At 47.1% G+C, this 21863-nt stretch overlaps 1 protein-coding gene across 2 annotated transcripts in view; it reads right to left on the bottom strand.

The window, feature by feature from the left end:
* MAPK4 (mitogen-activated protein kinase 4) overlaps window positions 1-18999 on the bottom strand; it is a 104199-nt gene extending 85200 nt beyond the window's left edge. The window contains exon 1 of one of the 2 annotated variants that reach the window (XM_084832022.1): window positions 18786-18999. The gene's annotated coding sequence lies outside the window, so the exon portion shown is untranslated. The remainder of the gene's footprint in view (window positions 1-18785) is intronic. The other variant, XM_084832021.1, reaches the window with a different exon arrangement.
* Between the last annotated feature and the right edge of the window lie 2864 nt (window positions 19000-21863).

Below are 21863 nucleotides of genomic sequence, written 5' to 3'. Positions count from 1 at the left end.
AGTGGTAATATCAAAGTGGAAATGCCAACTCAGAGAACAACTGTGTCTATTAAAATCTCCTTTAGAAATAATCAAATGACAACTCCAATGTAGTTCAAATTTGATCCACACAATTAAAAAAAAAATAAAAATTCCACAACTAAGCTACCACTAAACCACCAGGACAGGGAAAGGCCACTCGGTACCTATACTATAACTCCCACAATCCTTGACCTTTGGACTATATCTCCCACAATCCTTGACCTTTGGCCATGCTGGCTGGGGTTGATGGGAGTTGAAGTCCAAAACTTCTGGCGGGCACCAGGTTGCCTACTCCTGCACTGGGAAGTACAAGAGAACTGCCTAGTCTATTAAGTCTAGGGATGGATGAAAGTCACTTACCTGATCCCGAAGCTTGCTTCGCGGTGGGGGGGAGGTGCTCCGTCCCTCCCCCCAAAATTCTGGCTGGGGGGGAGGCGCCCCATCCCTCCTCGCCGAAATTCTGGCTGGGGGGGAGGCGCCCCATCCCTCCCTGCTGAAATTCTGGCCGGGGGGAGGCGCCCCGTCCCTCCGGCCGCGAAACGTCGTCTCCTGCTGGGATGCAAATGGCGGCGGCCATAGCCGCCGCCATTTGCGTCCCTGCAGTCAGCCGTGATAGGCTACATAAATGTTTACGTAGCCTATCATGGCTGACTTAAAAAAAAAAGAAAGCACGTATGCAAATGGTGGCGCCCATGGGCGCCGCCATTTCTGTTCGTTATTTTGGCACGTGTAGTCTACGTAAACATTTACGTAGACTACGGCGAAAATAAGGGCAACGCTATTTGCGTTGCCCTTATTTTCGCCGTAGTCTACGTAAATGTTTACGTAGACTACACGTGCCAAAATAAGGAACACAAATGGCGGTGCCCATGGGCGCCACCATTTGCGTATGCGCTTTCCCCCCCCCAAAGTCAGCCGTGATAGGCTACGTAAACATTTACGTAGCCTATCACGGTGTTTTTTAAAATCTAGCCATGATAGGCTATGTAAATCTTTACATAGCCTATCATGTTTGCTTGTTTTTTTGTTTTCTTTTACTTGGAAATGGTGGCAGCGGCGGCAGCCAGTCGGAAGACCGGCCGCTGCCGCCGCCCCGCCGCTGGGGCCGCCGCCGCCGCTGCCGCCAGGGACATTCGACCAAGGTGAGTCCCGTCCCGGGGAGGGCAGACCGTTTCTCCACCAATTTCGGGGGGCCGAATGCGCTGGCATTTGGCCTCCCTGAGATTTGTGGAGAAATTCTCTGACATCCCTAACAGGGAGGAAGCCAAGGTCCGTCGCCACTCCAGCAGCACCACCAGTCTAGCATAGGAATAGCTTCCTCCAAACCTTTTCATTTTATCCAAGCCCAGGCTCCCTGGTTGTCTATTCTCCCTCATAGCACTTAAAAGATTTGGGGCCAGGTCCATAGATACAAATCTGCATACTCTAATATATTCATGCAAATTTAGAAATAATTCCAAGGATTTGTTTAGATTTCACAGGAGGCAAAGCCAGCCCATTAATTTCTCAATAATTTCTCATCCAAATCATATCTAATAAAATAAGGTCTTCAGTTAATTTGCACCCAGCCTCAGATCATCCCAAGCCAATTACAAAAATCCCCCCAGCCAACTTTTAATTGGAGAAGATTGGAGGGGGGGGAGGTATTGCAGCATGTGGGGAGGGAAGGGTTAGCCTTTCCCTTCCCAGCAGCAATCTACTTTGGAAATTCCCCTCTGCATGGCAATGGGGCTGAGAAAAAACACTACTGTTAGCAGCAATGGACACTCAACTCTGTGATGATGTTCACTGGGTGACTTTGGGCCAGTCACTGACTCTCAGCCTAACCCTCCTCACAGGGTTGTTGTGAGGATAAAACAGAGAAGGATCATGTAAGCCAACTTGGGTTCCTTGCAAGAGGAAAAAAGGTGGGATATAAATGTAATAATAAATAAAATAAAAAATAGATCTGGGGTGCTGCAAAATAGATTCAGGGCAGGAGCCCCAAGGTCCAGGCCTAGCAATGCCCCTGCTGTATGAATTGTTCTAGAGGGCCTCTTGTTTACACTCACCGTTAGGTTCTGCTGCCCGGCTGGTTGTATCAGTAGAAGCCATTGTTCTTCCCCTCCTTGCACTGATGCATATTTTGGCCCTCAGCTGAGTGAAACCAGATTGGGCATTAGCCATGTCTTTAGACCTACATATTTTCACTGGTCAGGCAGAAACTAATTTAACCCAGCCACTGGGAGTCTGTATTATCTCCTTGGCGGCACATATCATTTTGGAGGGTAACACATCCTCAGAGGAAGGGCCAGCGTCAATGGCAGGCATGGTTGGGCACCTGCCAAGGGCCCACACCCCAGCAGGGGCCCACTGATGAGAACTCCCTGGAGTTGCTCCTCCTCTTAATCATTGCAACCTGCTTGTTCACCTGCCTGTTGTTTGGCCCAGACAAGAGAGGAGGAGGAGAAGGAGATGCCCCAGCCTACTTGCTCACTGGCTCCCTGTTTGTCAAGCAAGGAAGTGGTAGGGCTGATCAGAAAGAGGGGGAGGAAAAATAGCTGCAGGTGACAATGGAGGTGAGAAGGAGGGCGCCCATTCTTTGCCCACAAGCCCTCATAAATCTGGAACTCAGAGGTGCAACAGGGATGAGCTTCCAGTGGTGGGAAACACCACTGAGAGAACAGTATGGTGTTTAGAGGGATGATCGGTTTCCTTAATCCTAGTTAATCCATTGGTCTATCTAGCCCAGTACTCTCTGATCTAACTGGCAGCAACTGCCCAGGGTCCATATCTGCTCACACATACTCCCCCCCCACACACACACACAATGAAGATTTTTTTACCTGGTTACCTGGGGCCATGCATACTCACCACAGAGGACCAGGTGAAAGGCTATTTACAAACCAATTTTTGGCCCCATTTCCTCCACAGAGATAGGCTGGATGCAACAACAAACAAGGAAACTCGAAAAATTTTTGCAATCCCTCACTTTGTCCCTTGTTCTGTAGACCTAACAGCAGGGGTTCTTTTTCCAGTGATGCAGCCTACATTTTTTTACATTCCTGCAGCCAGACAGTTTTGGAGAGAATTTTTTTCTTCTTCTCGGTTTTTAAATGACCAGGAAAAATAGCGTCTGACCCTAGATGAACGGAGAGAAGGAACGGAGAATGCAGCAATAGCAACGGACAAAAGTTCCAACCCATTCCGCAACGTATGGCACCGATGTGAATTTATTTTCCCCAGCCTTGGACAGACATAACAGCTCTTTTATTTTATGCTTTGAGAAGGATATGTACAGCTTGCCATGCTACTTAAAGAAATATAATTGCCTTGGATTTGTCTTGTGTTGCTCATTTCTTCGCTGTGAACAAAAAATGAGGCATGTCTTTCCACTGAGTTTGGAGATCAAACATTAAATTTTTACTTAGAAGCAAATTCGGAAGAGTAGCTACCATACTGTTCTCCCGCTACAATAGAGCCTTGAAAATGGTCATTCCCACCCCCATTGGTATTGGGGAACCTCTGAGTAAGTTACTCAATCAGACAACACGCAGCTTGAGATCCCAGTGTGCATGATCAATCATGGAAGAACACACATTGCTTTTGCCAGACATCTTAAGGATATAAAAAAACATTCTGGATCAGACCAAAGGACCATCTCCTCCCGTGTCTTGATACCTGCAGTGGCCAAACAGCTGCCTCCAGGAAGCCCGCAAGCAGGGATTACAGTCCCTAGCCCTCTCCCTTTGTTGCTCCCCCATAATTGCTTTTCAGGCATATGGGGCCAGAAAAGGGCAACTAAAATGATGAAGGGGCTGGAGCATCTCCCATTTGAGGAAGGGTCACAACAGATGGGTTTGTTTAGCCTGGAAAAAAGGAGAGTAAGGAGAGACATGATAGAGCCATACAAAATTACTCATGGTGTGGAGAATGTGGATAGGGAGACGTTTTTCTCCCTCTCTCACAATACTAGAAGCCGGGGTCATGCTGTGAAGCTGATTGGTGGGAGATTCAGGACAGATAAAAGGAAGGACTTCTTCACACAGCACATAGTTAAACTATGGAATTCGCGACCACAAGATGTAGTGATGGCCACCAATTTGGATGGCTTTAAAAGGGGGTGGGACAAATTCCTGGAGGAGAAGGCTATCAGTGGCTACTAGTCCTGATGGCTCTATGCTACCTCCAGGAACTGAGGCAGTGAGACTATGTACACCAGTTGCTGGGGAACATGGGCAGGAGGGTGCATTATGCTCATGCCCTGTTTGTGGGTTCCTGGTCAACAGCTGGTTGGCCACTGTGTGAACAGAACGCTGGACTAGATGGACCCTTGGTCTGATCCAGCAGGGCTCTTATGTTTCCCAGGGCTATATGGACCAGCAACCAGGGACAATTCTCTATTAAGTGGCACTTTTTTGCCCTTCCTTTTTTTTCTGCCCTGGGTTTTTCCAGAGAATTTTTCCAGAGAATAAATAGATGAGTTTTTGGAAGAGGTCTCGTGTATGCTGCTGTTCTCACATGTACAACAGCCCACCACCACAAGCAGCCACGCCTTCCGAGCACCCTTCCCCGCAACATGGATAAGACCAGTCTGCACAAGTAATTCCTCCTGGGTAAGCACAGCAAAGGCACACACAAAACGGGACAAAGGATGCATGAACCCACAGGGCCAGTGCTGGCTCCAGGTTTTGGAGGGCTCTTGAGCAAAACACCCTCAATGGGCCCCCTCCCTCAGTGAGTCTACCCTCTCACTGCCATAGTCACCAGCTGCTATCGCTCCTCATCCTCTTTCCCATCAGTGACCACTTGCTTGTTTGACAAGCAGAGAGCCAGTGAGCAAGCAGGCTGCCGCATCTCCGGCTCCTCCTCACCACCATCGTGGTCTGGGCCAGAGCGAGAGGCAGGAGTACAAGGAAGGTGCACTTGGAAACAGGAGGAGGAAGTCCAGGAGGCTCTTCTCAGTGGGTCCCTGCTGGGGTGGGCCTGACCATGCTTAACCTTGCCGACACCCATGCACTGTATTATTTATTTATTTATCTCTTTATTTATTTCATTTCTATACCACCCAATAGCCGAAGCTCTCTGGGTAGTTCACAAAAATTAAAACCAAAGAGCACACAATAAAACAATACAAAATATATAAAACATTAAAACCACAGTAAACAATGCAACCAGAATAAAACCTAGCAGCAGTGCAGGATTTAAAATGCAGATTTAAAACAGCAAAGCTAAAAGTCTAAAGAGCTAAAATGCTACAATGCCTGGGAAAATAAAAAGGTTTTCACCTGGCGCCGGAAAGAATACAATGTAGGTGCCAAGCAAACCTCACTAGGGAGCTCATTCCACAGCCGGGGTGCCACAGCAGAAAAGGCCCTCCTCCTACTACCTCATAGCAAATATTATCTCTGGCCCTTCCTCTGTTCTTGGGCATTTGGGGGCCCGGATCTTTGGCCCCATGGGAAGGGGAAGCAGGTGGCATAGCACCGTGGATTATGTTTGCACTACCTGCTGATCTGAAATAAAATGTTCCTTTAAAGCCAGTTTGCGCCTTTCCAAGGGTACTATGCACTTTGGCTTGGAGGGGAGGGACATTTCCTGCCCTTCAGAGGCAGCATCAAGTGGATGCAACGGAATCCAGATAAAATGAATGCAGTAGCAGGAGACAGGGCACTCTGGTAGGAATGATTTCACCTGCAGGTGATGGCTTTGCTATTAGCAAGGCCGACCCTACCATTAGGCAGAGTGAGGCAATCTCCTCAGGCAGCAGATGCTGGGAGGTGGCAGCAAGGCATTGGAGGGGAGAGTTGTGGCCCTGTGGCCCCTAAGCTAGCCTTCTGCCTTCAGGTGCTGTGGAGGATGCTGTTCCATTGTCAGTATTTAAGAAAGATTCAGTTACCAGTCCAGTCAGTTTCTGTGCACAGAATGGGAGTGGGTGCCATCAGGCAGCAAAATGTCTTGGGCCGGTCCTGGCTATCAGCCCATCAGATGACAGCCTGGAAGTGTTCCTAGAATCAGCAGTATTGAGGTGCAAGTAGTGACTATATGTATTTTAAAAAAATATGTATTAAGGAAGTATAAAAAAAGGTAAAGGTGTCCCCAACCAGTCGTGTCCGACTCTAGGGTGCGGTGCTCATCCCCGTTTCTAAGCCGAAGAGCCAGCGCTGTCCGAAGACGCTTCCGTGGTCATGTGGCCGGCATGACTGAACACCAAGGTGCACGGAACGCTGTTATCTTTCCCGCCGAAGCAGTACCTACTTATCTACTTGCAATTTCTTGCTTTCGAACTGCTAGGTTGGCAGGAGCTGGGACTGAAGACGAGAGCTCACTCCGTCACGCGGCACTCGGGTCTCGAACTGCTGTCCTGCCGACCTTCCGGTCTGCAGTTCAGCGTCTTAACCACTAAGCCACCGCGGCCCCTTAAGGAAGTATACCAATACCAAAAAAAGTTGTGCTTTTTATTGGCTATGTCATTTGTACCTATGGAGTGGCCGTAGCTCAGTGGTAGAGCACCTGCTTGGCATAGACAAGGTCCCAGGTTCAATCCCCAGCAGCTCCAGGTAGGGCGGGAAAAACGGCTGCCTGAAACCCTGCCGAGCCACTGCCAATGGCATAGTGGAGCCAGGGCTCGCGGGGACACAGTGCCGGCACTTTTTGATTAGCCCTGATGTCACCTGCCCCCTGCCCCCGCCCGCCCCAGCTTCCCTGTCCCCTCTCAGCTTAGCTGCCCTTCTCACAGTAGCTGGGGGAAATGAATTCTTCCAACAATTCATTGTTCCCTGTTGCAATACAAAGTATTTTGTGGTGGCTGGGTCTTGGATCAGCAATTAAGACCGATGAGCTTTACAAAAGAGCTGTTCCTGGTGGAGATAAAGTGGCAAGAACTGTTTTGTTGATATGGGTCTACGCAGCTGCCTGCAAGTTTGGACTCTCCTTGGGGGTGTGGCTATGGGGACGGTCATGAGGAGTGTCTGCACTTCCGAATTTACCACTATACTACTGGCTGCTGCCAGTCGGTGTTGACAATATTGGGCTAGATGGGCCACTGGTCTCACTCAGTATAAGGCAGCTTCCTATGTTCCTGTGTTCTGCACCCTTCTTTAAGAGAAGAAGGATCTTGTAATTGTAAGACTGTTTGTGCAGGGTGGGGGGAGAGCCCCACTTTTTAAATAAAATATGTCTGCAAACCTCAGGGTCCTTGGAAGCCTGCTGATACCTCCTTTGTGTGTCTAGATGGTGCTGTTTTGGCTACACAGGGACCCACGCTTGGAGAATGAGTTCCCTATTAGCGTATAGCAGCCTCCCCCAACCTGGCATCCTCCAGATGTGATGGACTACAACTCCCATCACCCACACAACTCCCAATGGCCATGATGGCTGGGGATGATAGCGGTTGTAGTCCAGCATATCTGGAGGGCGCCAGTTTGGTGAAGGTCGCCATTTAGGACGATGATGAGTAGTGTGCTCACCTTCAGAAGCAACTGATTAAGACATTGTTAGCAGATGCAGATAGTCCTGTTTGCATTTCAGTAGGAAGGAGGAGAGCTAACCCAGCTATCAAACAGTCCATTTCAAAGGAGCTTCTGGATAGGTAATTGGGTATGCATTATGCATGGGGGAACATATTTCTCATCTCCAGCCTGCCATCGAACCTTGCTCTGTTCCGTCACCCTAAATTGCTCTCTGAGCAAACAGAAAATAAATGCACTAGCTTCTGGGATGGTATGTCAACAGCCTCCTCTCAGCAACATCAAAGAGCGCCAGAAGCCAGAGAAAAATAAAGGAGATTGGTAGGTAAATGCCTCTCCTAATCTCAGTGAGGCACAGCACACGACTTGGGAAATCTTGGGAGAGGTGGTCTCTATGCACTAATGTGTTATAAAAATGATTAAAGATAGAGGTTCAGGTAGCAATCAACTCGCTGAGCAGACTTGGGCATCAAGGAACGCTGCCTTTAGACAGTTTGCATGATCACAGAGGGGGAAATGAGCCATGGTGGCTTATTTCTCCCTCTGTGTGTGGTGGTTGCACGCTGGGGGGATTAGCATAATTTCCTCGGCAGCACAGCATGTTGTGTCATGTGAATCTGGCCAGGGTGGCTTGTTGCCACTGGTAACAAGCCACCCAGAACCCTACAACAGCCCATAGGTTCTGGGTGGCTTGTTACCCATGGCAACAAGCCACTCTATGATCGTTCAAACCTGGTATCTCTCACCCTCAGTCTTCCACCATTGAAATGGACGTATCATCACAATCACTTCAAAGGGTTGAAATATGGCTGATAACACAAATTTCTGAACAACAACAACAGAATCTGTTGAATATAACTGAAATGTTGTCTGCGGTCTTATGCTGTTGCTCTCATTTTTAACTGTGCGTTACCAATCAACACAGCTCTTGGTTCTACAAGTGTGTTTTATTTTCTTACTCCCTGAAACACGCAAATAATTGAGTTTGAGTAATTGAGGATGGTGGCGTGCACGCACACACACACACACAAAGGAAAAGGCACGCTGCAAGATGAAACCAACCATGTTTAGTAGTCCTGCTATCAGGATACAGCTTTTAGATTCCTGTTCCCTTTCTCACCTGTATTAATTTATTTTACCCTCATATCAACTCATCATTATTTTGCTGCGGCATGGTTACTTTTTGGAAAATTCATGTTGAGCAAGGGGGAAAGGAATCTTTAGACATGCTGGTAAGCATTCCAGCTGTCGGAGAAATTCACTTAATGAGTAGCAAAAGTCATGGCAGGTGCCAAGCAAAAGGAGATGAAACAAAATCATGGGTACAAGAATCCCATACTTAACTGAGCAAAGAGATAGGGAGAAAGTTTCCAATAATAATTAATCCAAATGAATACTCCAATAGGCTTGGGCAAGTGGTTTCTAGCAATTTCTACCATTTCCTCCTTGTTGATTTTCAGTCAGCTTTGCACACTTGTATTTGCAAAATTAAATGTTTGCTATAGGCTCATCTCATGCATGCAATCAAAGGAAAAATAGGAACAGCATATAGAATTGCAACTACATTTTATCCAGCTTCTTTGATATGTTATCAAATACAGAAGAAACGTTACGGCTTAGATACAGTGGTTCCATGCTTGGGGCCCCAGATGTTCTTGGACTACAACTCACACCATCCCCAGCGGTCATGCTCAGGGATGTCTAACAGTGCCTGGGGACCCACGATCAGGAACCACTGATAAAATCATGCTGGGGGGGGAGGCTTGAATGAGGGACTCAGGCAGGAGCACCAGGGCAATGTGCTCAGTGTAACTTACTTAGACAATAGTTGTTGTGGGTCAAACTGGAATGATTTTGATGGTTTTCCAGGTTAGCCTCAGGCAAGACACCTCACTTTCCAAAATGTCTGTAAAACAAGGTTTGCAACACTGACAGCTGTCATGGTAGCCTTGTTGAGAATCGATGTTCGCGCACCGCTCTGAAAGCATGAAGCACTGCTATGCATTAATATGTAAGCGCCCGCGCCTCCTTTGTGAAAGCGGTGATGTAATGAGCTTTCTTAGAAACTGGGCTTCGTGTCCTAAGAGACACCAATGGAGATTTATTTAAGAGGATTTGATCACTAGCTTTGCATATCCAGAAAAGACCAAATAAGTGAAGCTGAAACCAAATCACTCAGCTTAATGTTAGCAACAACAACAACAAAAACCCTGAAGTTAGGCAGCTTAGAGCAGTTGGCTAGAACTCCATTTAATTTCAACCTCATCTGCCATTTTGTTGCCTGTCCACCCAGTCTGGACAGATATTCTGTTGGGCACTTGCAAACTTAGGCTGCTTCCTGATGACAACAGAAAAGGAGCAATGTTTTGGCCAATGGTATAATAGTGCTATACTAGTGCTGGAACTTTTCTATGCCAACTGTGCAGAATCTAGCTCCAACTCTGGACATGTTAACAAAAATAAATCGTTATCTGGCCAGTCTTGAGGCAGGAAGCTCTAGCTTTGGGGGTCCTTGGAGATCACTAGGGCTGTACAGATTTTGTTAAATCTGTTTTGTCTGTGTTTTGTGGATTGTCAGGCGTCTTTCATTCCATCGTCCACTCATTGGCAGAATCGGAATTTTTTTAGGGATAGATGAAAATTTCATTCCACTTGTGTTAATGTGCATTAGTGCCACTACAAATTAGCACTAGTACAAATTAGCACAAATCCCCCCCCCCCCATAAAGGTCCGCGGAATCCCCGTGACTCAGAAAAAGCAACTCGCTGCAGAATATGCAGATCGGATTCATAGAAATCCAAACTCATTTGAATGCAATGCAGATTTCTCCGACATCCCTAGACATTAGCATTGGGAGAGAAGAGGAAGCCTTGCAAGGAGACCATGCCTGGGAATGTTAGCCCAACCGCACATGATAAGCAGAGGCATGAATTCCTTACCACTCTAGACTCATTATAGATGGTGCGGACCCTGCCATCCCATTCCCAGTTTGGAGAGCAGCAACCCTGGCAGCAGTGGAAGCAAAGTAGATACAGTGGAAGCAAAGTAGTTATCATTGCAGAATTGGGGCTTCTCCATGATGTTTTTTTTTCTAATTCAGGCATGATCTTCGAAGTTGTGAAGCTTCACAACTTCAAAGCCTTGAAGATCATGCCTGAATTAGAAAAAAAAAACTTCGCGGAGAAGCCCTGATTCTGCAAGGATAACGCCTTAATTTTTTAAAAAAACATCCGGAGCGGGGGATAGGAGGGGGTCAAACCTAATCTCATTTGAAGGGATAGAATAACCCCCTGCTCAGTGCAGGAAGCCTGATTCCCAGACAGTCGCCCATCCAACTACTGACCGGGGCTGACCCTGTTTAGCTTCCAAGATCAGACAAGCGCACGCACATCCAGCCCTTTGCTTGTTGCTGAGGAAATGGGGGCTGCTGAGGAAGCTATGAGATCAGTAGCCGGAAGAAGACATGGGGCCATCGAGAGCAGTGATTGGACAGGAGCGAGATACAAACACTGCCATATATGGACAGGCAGGGGAGGAGACTATGACCAGATATGGTAGCGAAGGCGGAAAATCAGAGCACATTAAGGGGAAATACTGGGATATCAGGGTATTGAAAGCAGGAGGGAAGTGGGAAATTCCGGTTCCAATTCGAGGCGGGTACTGTGTAGTGTGAAAGGCGGGCGGTGAAACCTCATTGGAAGACAAAAAAGGCGGTAAGTGTAGATCCAGCCTTGGCCTCTAAAATAATAATCACAATAAACCAGCACATTCTTGGTGCAGGGGAAAGAAACAATGAAATGGAAAACACAGCAGTGCAAGAGTTCAGGTTGAATCATGTTGCCTGGATTTTCAGGTATAAATGAGTAAGTATGACGCAGGATGGCAGCTTCCTCTGAACACTACCAATGCCATAGAAGGAGGCTAACATGGAAGCACCGTTAACTGCCTCCTCCTTCGTGCTCTTCACCTTCAGTTCATTTGTAGGTTAAATAGCTCTGGTCCCCCTTTTTTTTTAACTAATCCATTAGAGGGGTCTGTCTTATAAACCCCTGGCAAGCACCTTTGACCTAAGTTCCTTGACAATCTAAGGTTCCAGCAATCCCACCCCCTGCCCCATTTCCATTACTTTTGCAAAGCAGAGGCTGCTTCGGTCCTTCCAGCATCATAAAGGCAACATAACAATCCCTGGCACGTGGAAGGAACCCATAGATAGCTCATCCCACATGGAAACTTGAGCAATTCCACAGTGGAGAGGAACTGCAGAGGTGCAGTGTGGGCTCCTAAGGTTACCTCTGCAGTACAAGAAGGTGCCATCTTGCATCAGCTCCTGTCCACCAAAGTAAGCCTTAGGCTGTCAGATTGCTCCGATCCATATGCTTCTCAACAGTCAACATCCTCGTTGTAAAAGGGTAAAGACACAGAGTTTCCCTTTTCCATGAAATGCGACTGGTTGTAAAGTTATTATTAGCGATTTCAGGATTCACATAGGGATGATTAAGGTTTCCAGATTCCATTTCTAGCTCCCTGTGTAAATAAGGAACGCAAATGGCGGCGGCCATAGCCGCCACCATTTCTGTACGCGTTTGTTTGTTTTTTCCTTACCCAGAGCCCTCCGCGGCCGGAAATCCGGCTGTGGACAGCCCTGGCCTGGGCCTGGCCGGCTGCTCTGCGGAGCTGCCGCGGAGCACAGCCGGCTTTCAAGGATTCCAGGGGGGTGGACTGGATCGCCTCCCCCCCCGTTGAGGATTCCGGGGAGAGGACGGAACGCCTCCCCCCCCACACCATGAACATAATCTGCGGAAAGGTAAGTGACTTTCGTACATCCCTAACCAGAACTATACACAATATTTCAAGTGTGGTTGCACCATAGATATGTATAGAGGCACTAGGTTATTGGCAGTTTTTTTTTCTCAATTCCTTTTCTAATTATGTCAGACATGGAGTTTGCCTTTTTTTACAGTGGCTGCACACTGGATTGACATTTTCATCGAGCTGTCCACCCCAACCCCAAGGTCTCTTTCTTGGTTGGTCACCGCTAGCTCAGATCCCTCCTATGATAGCAATCACATCCTGACATGTAGAAACTATACGAATGTTTTCCCCCATCACCTTACCACCATGTCGGGAACAGTTTCATCCTGTTTAATTTCTGCTTGTCAGGCTGTTGTTAAAAGCGCAGGAGCAAGGCCAGTTAAAAAGATGGTAACAGAACTCCTATACTAGTTCTACTCTCTAGGAACTGATTTCTTTCTCACCCACCCCACATTATAGCATGGCCAGATGCAAAAGAGGACAGGGCCCCTGCACCTTTAATAGTTGTACAAAAGAGGAAATTTCAGCAGGTTTAGCTTGTATGCCACATCCAAGACATTCAAAGCAGCACGCATGGTTCTTCCCCCCACCCCAGTCCAAATTTTATCCTCACAACAACCCTATCAGGTAGACTAGGCCAAGAGATAGTGACCCACAGTCCCATGGTCACCCACATTCACCCACAGGAACATCAGAAGCTTCATTATACCAAGACAGTCCATTGGTCCATCTAGCCCGGTATTGTTGACACTGATTTGCAGTGGCTCTCCAGGGTTTCAGGCAGGATCCTCTCCTAGCCCTACCTGGAGATGCCGGGGATTGAACCTGGGACCTTCTGAGTGCAAAACAGGTGCTCTATCATTGAGCTGTAGCCCACCCAATAAGCTTCATGGAAAAGAGAGGATTTGAACCTTAGTCTCAAATCAGTCCATCCTAAAGGAAATCAACCCTGACTGCTCATTGGAAGGACAGATAATGAAGCTGAAGCTCCAATATTTTGGCCACCTAATGCGAAGAGAAAACTCCCTGGAAAAGACCCTGATGCTGGGAAAGACTGAAGGCAAAAGGAGAAGGGGACGGCAGAGGATGAGATGGCTAGATAGCATCACCGATGCAATGAATATGAACTTGAGCACGCTCCGGGAGAGAGCGCAGGACAGGAAGGCCTGGCGTGCTATGGTCCATGGGGTCACGAAGAGTCGGACACGACTGAACGACTGAACAACAACAACAACAACAACTCCCTGGTTCTAGTCTGACACCCTAACTGCTACACCACACTGGCTTTCATAGACTTTAGTCTTTAAGGGTGCCACAAGATTCTTTTGTTTTGTTTTGCTGCAACAGACCAGTGCAACTACTCTTTTAGAATTCATCATAAAATGTGTGTATCACGAATGAGATGCACTGTGAGTACACCTTTAGGATTAGCATGCTAATCATTAACTTGCTACATTTTTAATTAAGCAGCAAATCTGCATGTAATTTGCATGCCAGTGAGCACCGACAACCATCAATAGATATCAATGGCTACTAGTCATTATGGTTATATGCTACCTCCAGTATCGGAGACAGTATGCTTCTGATACCAGTTACTGGGGAACATGAACAGGATGCTGCTGTTGCACTCAGGTCCCACTTATGAGTTTCCGAAAGGCAGCTTTTTGGCCACTGTGTGAACAGAGTGCTGGATGAGATGGACCCTTGGTCTGATCCAGCAGGGCTCTTCTTACATTCTTAGCAATGAAAGTTGCTTGTAAAGAGCTGTGCACCAGCCCTGGTGCCTACAAAGGCATCACGTTCTGTCTGCACAGCTCAGAATTCACTACCCGGAAACCTATCTTTCATATACCACACAGCAAACAAAGGTATTCACATACCCACAACCAATTGGAAAAGCTCTAGGTACACTTATGGCTTAACAGAATCCATTCATACAAATGCAGATCAGCTTTTTGCAAGTGACACATCGAGAAGCATTTTCTACTCAGTAGGGTCAACAAAGAGGCATCGGGCTGGATCTTAGGAAAACACGGGCTCTGAGGGTGTAATGGGGCCAGCAAAGGGAAACAGACCTGCAGGTGAGACCAGAGGAGCACACTCATCGCATGAGCAATATGATTAGGTATATTAAAGGCATGGAGCAGTGGAGTGAATGGTCTGGGAGCATCCAATGCCATAGTTCCATTGAAGCCAACTAATGGCAAAAGCAGGTATTCAGGAGTGAAGACATCAGGGAACTTTGTGCAAGCTACTCTGAGCTTTCTGAAGGAAGAGGGGGATTTATCTATTATTATTATTATTATTATTGCCTCACATTTATATCCCACCCTTCCTCCAAGGAGCTCAATATGGTATACATAAGAAGCGCCATGCTGGATTAGACCAAGGGTCCATCTAGTCCAGCATTCTGTTCACACAGTGGCCAACCAGCTGCCCATGGGAAACCCACAAACAGGACACAAGTGCAACAGCACCCTCCTGCCCACGTTCTCCAGCAACTGGTGCACATAGGCATACTGCCCCTGATACTGGAGGTAGCATAGAGCCAACAGGACTAGTAGCCATTGATAGCCTTTCTCCTCTAGGAATTTCTCTAACCCCCTTTTACAGCCATCCAAATTGGTGGCCATCACTACATCTTGTGGATACATGGTTGCTACCCCTGTCCCCTTTATCCTCACAGCAACCCTGTGAGGTAGATTAGGCTGAGTGACTGCTCTAAAGCCAACCAGTGAGCTTCACTCCCTGACTGGGGATTCAAACCCATGTCACCCCAGTCGAAGTCTAACACTTTACCAGGCAGAGAGATGCCCTCCAGCAATACCTTTATTCTGATTCAAAAGAGAGGTTTTGTATTTTGAAGTTGAGACCCCACCTCTGTCCTATACTTAGGTTCTTAGGGAAGTTACTTTTAGTCTCACTGGTTTGCCTTCTGGGAAATGAGTGTTTTGTGACCGGCCATGCCCACCATGGCAGCCATTTTGTGAGAGGCCTCACAGCATTCTCTCAAAATTTCATGTGACCACTGACCCAAAAAGGGAGGGGGACCACTACTGTACCCACTATGCCACACTGGCTCTCAATATTACAGTAAGGTAGCAAGAGGCTTGCAGTCAAAGAACTGGCCAATTAGTTCAGTCAGTTCATGGAATTCAGTCCAAGAAGTACGCATCACTTATTTGCCCTTGGTTGTCTGTTTAAGGTCTGTTTTGCCAGGACACAATGTAGAAGTAGAAGCCCAAACTGGCAGAATTGCCCTATCAAGGGCCAGGTGAGTCAGTGCATAATCTGTCCCTCCCTCCCTCCCTCCCTCCCCCTTTCTTTCTTTCTTTCTTTCTTTTTCTTTCTTTCTTTCTCACAACCAAACTCTCTAACATTCTTCTCCACATAGTCCTCCTCATCATAAGCACAGTGAAGTTTCTGTGCTTATGCTTTGCCTCAGTTCATTGCCTTCTCTGCTCTTTGCTGCTAACCCCATTCTCTGTCTTCAATCAGGTTCTTCTTTCTCCACCCATTGCCTGTTCTGCACGGTGCACCCTTCCTTCAGCCTTCTTCCCTCAGGGTTCCCTATTCCTTAGCATCCCCAGGTCTAAGGACATTGTCCCAATCCTTAACCTGCTCCAACGTGCAATTTAATCCCAGTCAAACTGATGCTACTCCTCATCCCAGTCCCCAGCCTGCTTCTGTGAAAGATTTTGATCCCAGCCAAACTCTCAATGTTCCCTTTCCTCACAGATGCTTCACTACAAGCTTCTTTTGCTCCCTGAACAACTAAATAGTCCATGATTCAACACCAGCTCAGCCAATCAGTATCATAAGCTTCCCCTTTGCATCACAGTAAAGATAACCAGAGTCCCCCATGGTTTAAAAAGCTTTTGCAATAGATTTGAAGGTTTCTTAAGGCAGTGGTGGTCTGCATTCTATCCTGTGTTGTCTACTTTAAAAAAATAGAATCCCCATGCAGTCTACTTATGTATTTTAGTTAAGAACATAAGAAGTGTTTGCTGGAGTAGACCAAGACCACCAAGTCCTACATTCTTGGTAAATATCTCAGCAGCCTTGAATGGACCATGATCTACTGTGTCAGCCCATCTGAAGGTAACAGGGAGGTAGCCTTTTGTATGTTGGAGCCAGAACAACAGATTCCTGTGTGACATCCTAAGATCTGCTGTGGCAGAAGCTTTCATGGATGGAAGATACTTTCATCAGATGCATGAAGTATTACCCTTGTCGACAGATAGATAGATAGATAGATAGATAGATAGATAGATAGATAGATAGATTCAGAGGTAAATAAGTTATGGGCCATGGAATGCAAGAAGTCCAATAGGTCTGTGATCTTTCCATGCAAAACTCAGCATTGCACAGGAACAACCTGCTAGATCAGACCAAGCAATTCATGCAGTACAGCATCCAGATTCCACAATGGCCAACCACATGCCTATGAGAAGCCCACAAGCAGGACACATGGGCAATAGCACCCTCCCACTTGGGTTCCTCAGCAACTGGGACTCGAAGGCATACTCAGCTTTTATAAATCTCTGCCACAGCCTTCCCCCAAGCTGGTGCCTTCCAGATGTGCTGGACGGCAACTCCCATCATTCTCAACCAGCATGGCCATTAGCACCAAGTTGGGGAAGGCTGCTGTGTCGCATCCCACCTTAGCCACCTTTCCCCTAAACTAGGAAGCCCCCGAGGCTTCCGCCTTTCCTCCTATGGAAAAGTGCTTCAGCCCCTAATCAGTTTGGTTGCCTCTTTTCTAATGCTCAGTGCTAACACGCATACTCATACTTAGTATGCATTGAGTGCAACACTTTTCTTAAGGGCTCAAAGCACTTCTTGTTCATTATCACCGTAATCCTCATAAGAGCCCTGTAAGGTAACCCTGTATTATCCCCATGTCGCAGATGAGCAGTTGGGGCTGAGCATCTAAGGCCATCGAAAAGGCAAAGGCTAGACTGGAAACAGCAGTTTCCCAGCTGCTTAACTACTGAATTACTGTATTACACCAATGCAGAGGTAGGCAACCTGGTGCCCTCCAGATGTTTTGGACTACAACTCCTATAATCCCTGATCATTGGCTATGCTGGCTGGGGCTTATGAGAGTTGTCATCCAAAACATCTGGCAGGCACCACGCTGGCTATCCCTGTGTGAATGCTAACTCTCAAGTCATAATAACCCTTCTTCAGTCTGGCAGTTTTCATTTATCCTGGTCCCTAAAATGCATTGTTTGTGTGCCCAAAGAACTAGCCATCTCCTTGCCTTTAGTAGTCCTAGGGGAAGTGCTAAAAGAGGCCAGCTTTGTTGTGGTTTCTATTAAAGGGCAATTTGGAGAGGAGGAGGCAAGGGCAGGCAAAAAGGATGTTGCTCATATCTCTCAGCGCTCCTAGTATGCATCACACACACTCCCCTTCCTCGCCTCTTTCCCACCAGCAGATCCAGTGCTCAGCTCAGCCAAGCAGCCATCACCACCTGAAATGGACAATGCCAGGGTCCCTAGCGAACCCTCTCTGCCTTTGCACATGGCTTGGCGAGCTTGATAACACAGCTGGTGCAATGCAATGCAAACAGAAGGAAGAAGAAGGAAAAATGCAGTGTCTTTAAAATGCAACAGTCCTTTCAGCCAGGTACAAGAAAAGTAATCCCCAAAAGTGCAGTTCGATGCATGCTTAGCCGGGGAGTTCAGACCAGTGGAGGCTGATGGCTCCGATGTCAGTGGGGTGGTAAATCCGCCCCATGTTTCAGTCAGAACCAGTCAAGATTTAGTGCCCCACTGACATCGGAGCCACCCGCCTCGACTGGTTCAGACCCATTGATTTCAGAAGGACCCCCTTCAACACACACAGGATCGGGTTTGCGTAGCTCTATTCCTGGCACCGGGAAAGGGTGCCTTCCCAGCCCAACTCATGTCATCATGCATTCTTTAATGCTCTCTTCCTTTCCACCCCCATCCCTGTCCTGAAAGAACCCCAGGCAATGCAGACAGTGTCATACCAGCTTCCATCCATTCCCCTGAAACAATCGGTCTGGGACTCAACGGCTCAGCACCAGTTTTGTTGCCCATGATGCCAGGACAATGAGGAGGGGATCATTCTTTCTAGGACTAAAGGAGCTGCAGAGATCAGGAAAGCCACGATGGAACTCCTTCCCGCTTCCTCCAGAGGGAGAGATTCTACTGATGATATTGTTGTTGTTGTCATGATCAACCTCATCCTCATTATCATTATTGCCCATGATGCCAGGACAATGAGGAGGGGATCATTCTTTCTAGGACTAATGAAAGGAGCTGCAGAGATCAGGAAAGCCACGATGGAACTCCTTCCCCCTTCCTCCAGAGGGAGAGATTCTACTGATGATATTGTTGTTGTTGTCATGATCAACCTCATCCTCATTATCATGATTTCTTCCTGACTGTGGATCTCAGTCAGTGAGGGAGTCGGCTTCAAACTAATTGAGAAAGAGTATCCCTGATGGGGAGAAGAGAGAGAAAAGGTACTCACCCATGGATGAACCCTGCCAGCTAATGAGCCCAGGAAACCTGGCAGTCTTTCTCGTGCAGCTGCTTACTTATCTCCCTTCTTGCAGTGAATCCTCGCCTAAGATGCATTTCATACTTGAAACCACCAAGGATACACACACACGGTTCTGTTTTTCTCTCCCTCCTTCTACACACAACTGTGTGCTGATCAGCACCAGTTCTCTCTCTCCCCTGTCACGAGCAGCCTCTCCAGAGTCATACAAAAAGAACGCCTCCCGGCGCCCTGCCCACCTGCATGACGTCATGGAAGGGCTGTCAATCACTGGGCAGCCACCTGCTGTTAGCTCGGACTGGTTGCAACCGCAGCTGCACCCCGGGGTGGGGTGGAGCGGGCAGCTGGTTCAAGTGTGCAATAATAGTGAGAGACGCCGTGCTAAGGGGAGGCAAAAGTGACAAGCCTGTCGGCTTTATGGCTGCCCAGCTATGGCCAGAGAGCAGCTTTTGTTCCAGAAAACTGAATGTGGGAAATAAATAAATAAATAAATAAATAAATCTCCTCTTCCTCCTTCAGCAAGTGTTTTAAGGGAAGAGCAGAAACACAAAATAGAAGCCCAAGGCAGAAAGTTGCACTGTATCACCTTATGTCATCTTTCTCCGAACTGGTGCCTCCCAGAAGTGCTGGACTACAACTCCCAGCATCCCCAGCCAACTATTTATTTATTTATTAAATGTATTACTCATCCATCTGGCTGGTCACCCAGCCACTCTGGGCGATGTACAATAATAGAAACAGTTTAAAACAATAATATTCTACATTAAAAACATCATATTTCTAAAAATACCCTAACCCACCCAAAATGCCTGCCTGAACAACCACATTTTTAATGCGTGGCGGAAACTCATTAAAGAGGGGGCATGGCGGAGTTCCCTAGGGAGGGAGTTCCACAGAATGGGGGCCACCACAGAGAAGGCCCTCTCCCTCATCCTCACCAGTCTAGCTGTCCTGGCTAATGTGACAGAGAGAAGGCCATCCGAGGCTGATCTTGTTACGCGGCCTGGCTGGTGTTGCTGGAGGTGCTCCTTAAGATAGGCTGGGCTGGAACCATATAGGGTTTTAAAGGTCAAAACCAACACCTTGAATTTGGCCCGGAAAACAACTGGTAACCAGTGTGCAACTCCTTTAGCACTGGAGTGATGTGATCTTGCCAGTGGCTGCCTTTAATCAGGTGAGCCGCTGCGTTCTGTACCAGCTGCAGCTTCCGAACCGGCTTCAAGGGTAACCCCACATGGAGCGCATTACAGTAGTCTAAATGAGAGGAGACCAGGGCATGTACTACTGATAGCAGAAGACCATTTATTTATTTATGGATGCTGGAAGTTGTAGTCCAAAACATTTGGAGGGCATCCGGTTGGGAAAGGTACCTTATGTTTTGTTTGTGTTTCGGTAACCCTTGATACCTGTCCAAAAACACAGTGGGTTACTGCTACCATTATCATCGCAACCAGTGCACATTGGGCTCCTCCGAGGTGGTTCTATATTGGGGGCAAGTGAGGCAGTGACCATCCACCTCCCCCCCCCCACTTGTGGCAGATATATCCCCCACCAAGGTAGATGTGCAGCCAGCTACTGAGTTCATATTGAACTCCTGATCCATCCCATGTTAGCTGGGACTGAATTGTGGGGTTAATTGTCACTGAGGGGGTAAACCTGTGTCTGGGCTTCAGGGCTTTTGAAAAGGACATTTTGGTCCTGCATGGTGGTGCGTGATTGTAATTTGTGCTCACGGTGCGTGCTGCTGAAACTCACCTGTGCATTTTCTGAGCCTGTGCACACTTGGGTTGTGGCTTAGAGTCACATTCCATGATATTTAGAAGCCTACACAGAGTAGGAGAAAATCCTCAGAACTGCCAATTTGACAGCACCAATGCAGAAGACTGTTATATTCAAACTTCACATTGGGGACCAGGTTGACCACTGTTCTGTGATGATGCTTTCAAACTCAAACGTTTCATGTAGCTTTGCCCCAGTAAGGTTCCTGTTGGAAATGTCATATTGGATATTTTCTGGCATCACCACCCTTATCCTAACATTGACGACTTCACATGACTTGACAGGAAGGGGATTCCATGAATGATTTCCTTCAACTATGAAACATTGGTGAAAATAGTAGTGAAATCTGTGGGGAGTGTCGTTGGCAGGGACAGAAGAAATGGGTATGCTTGATCATTGTCTGGGATTCTAGATGAGCTGGGTATACTCACTTTACTTTTCACATTGTTATCAGTCATTTTTTACATCAGCTAACATACTACAACTTTTGCATGGCTTGAAGTTTTTAACTGTACAGATGTTTTTTTGGATTGGAACTGCACTTCCCCCCCCCCCTGGAACTGCACGTATGTTTCATTGCACATTACAAAAGAAAAAAGAAAGCTCTTCAGGACTGTAACATTTCAGATTGTAGGTGGGGGAATATTCCTTCATACAAACATAACATTAAAAAATATATTCAAGCAGACCTTTGGCATGTAAGGTGGTCTATTGGGTAGGGTGCTGTTTTATACTGTTATTTTTGTGTGTGTTCAACTGAGTTTGTTTTATTATTGTTTTACCCACATTTTTAGTGTTGCTGTTTTTTTACTTCTTGTGATTGTTAGCCACCTTGAGCTCCATTTTCTTGGTGGAAAGGCAGGGCACAAACCAAATAAATCAATAAACATGGAATTAAACTCCTTCCACAGAGGAAACTAGATGTCAGAGAGAAGGATTGTAGCCTGGCCTCCTCCCTGACATTCTAGTTTTCTGTATGCAGGGAATATTTTTGTATGAAGGTGCATTCAGTCTTGAGCCCCCTCCCAGCCCAGACATAGGCTTACCCTCTCAATGAGAAATTTGCGCCATTGCTTTCAGTGGGAGGTGCAGCACAATCCTATGCATTTTTATTCAGAACTAAAACACACTGAGTTCAATGGAGCATACTGTCAAGTAAGGGCTTCACCATACCAGGCTTTTTATCTCGCAACTTACCAGGGCTTCTGCTTCCAGATTCTTTGTGGGATTTAAATACATTCTTACACAGCTGGTTTTTCTTTTACTGCA

This window comes from Heloderma suspectum, chromosome 2 (assembly GCF_057233095.1).
Source record: "Heloderma suspectum isolate Gila_16-S chromosome 2, 16-S_ref, whole genome shotgun sequence".
NCBI lineage: Eukaryota > Metazoa > Chordata > Lepidosauria > Squamata > Helodermatidae > Heloderma > Heloderma suspectum.
Note: the sequence above shows the minus strand (reverse complement) of the source record. Positions and strands in the feature narration are given on the sequence as shown.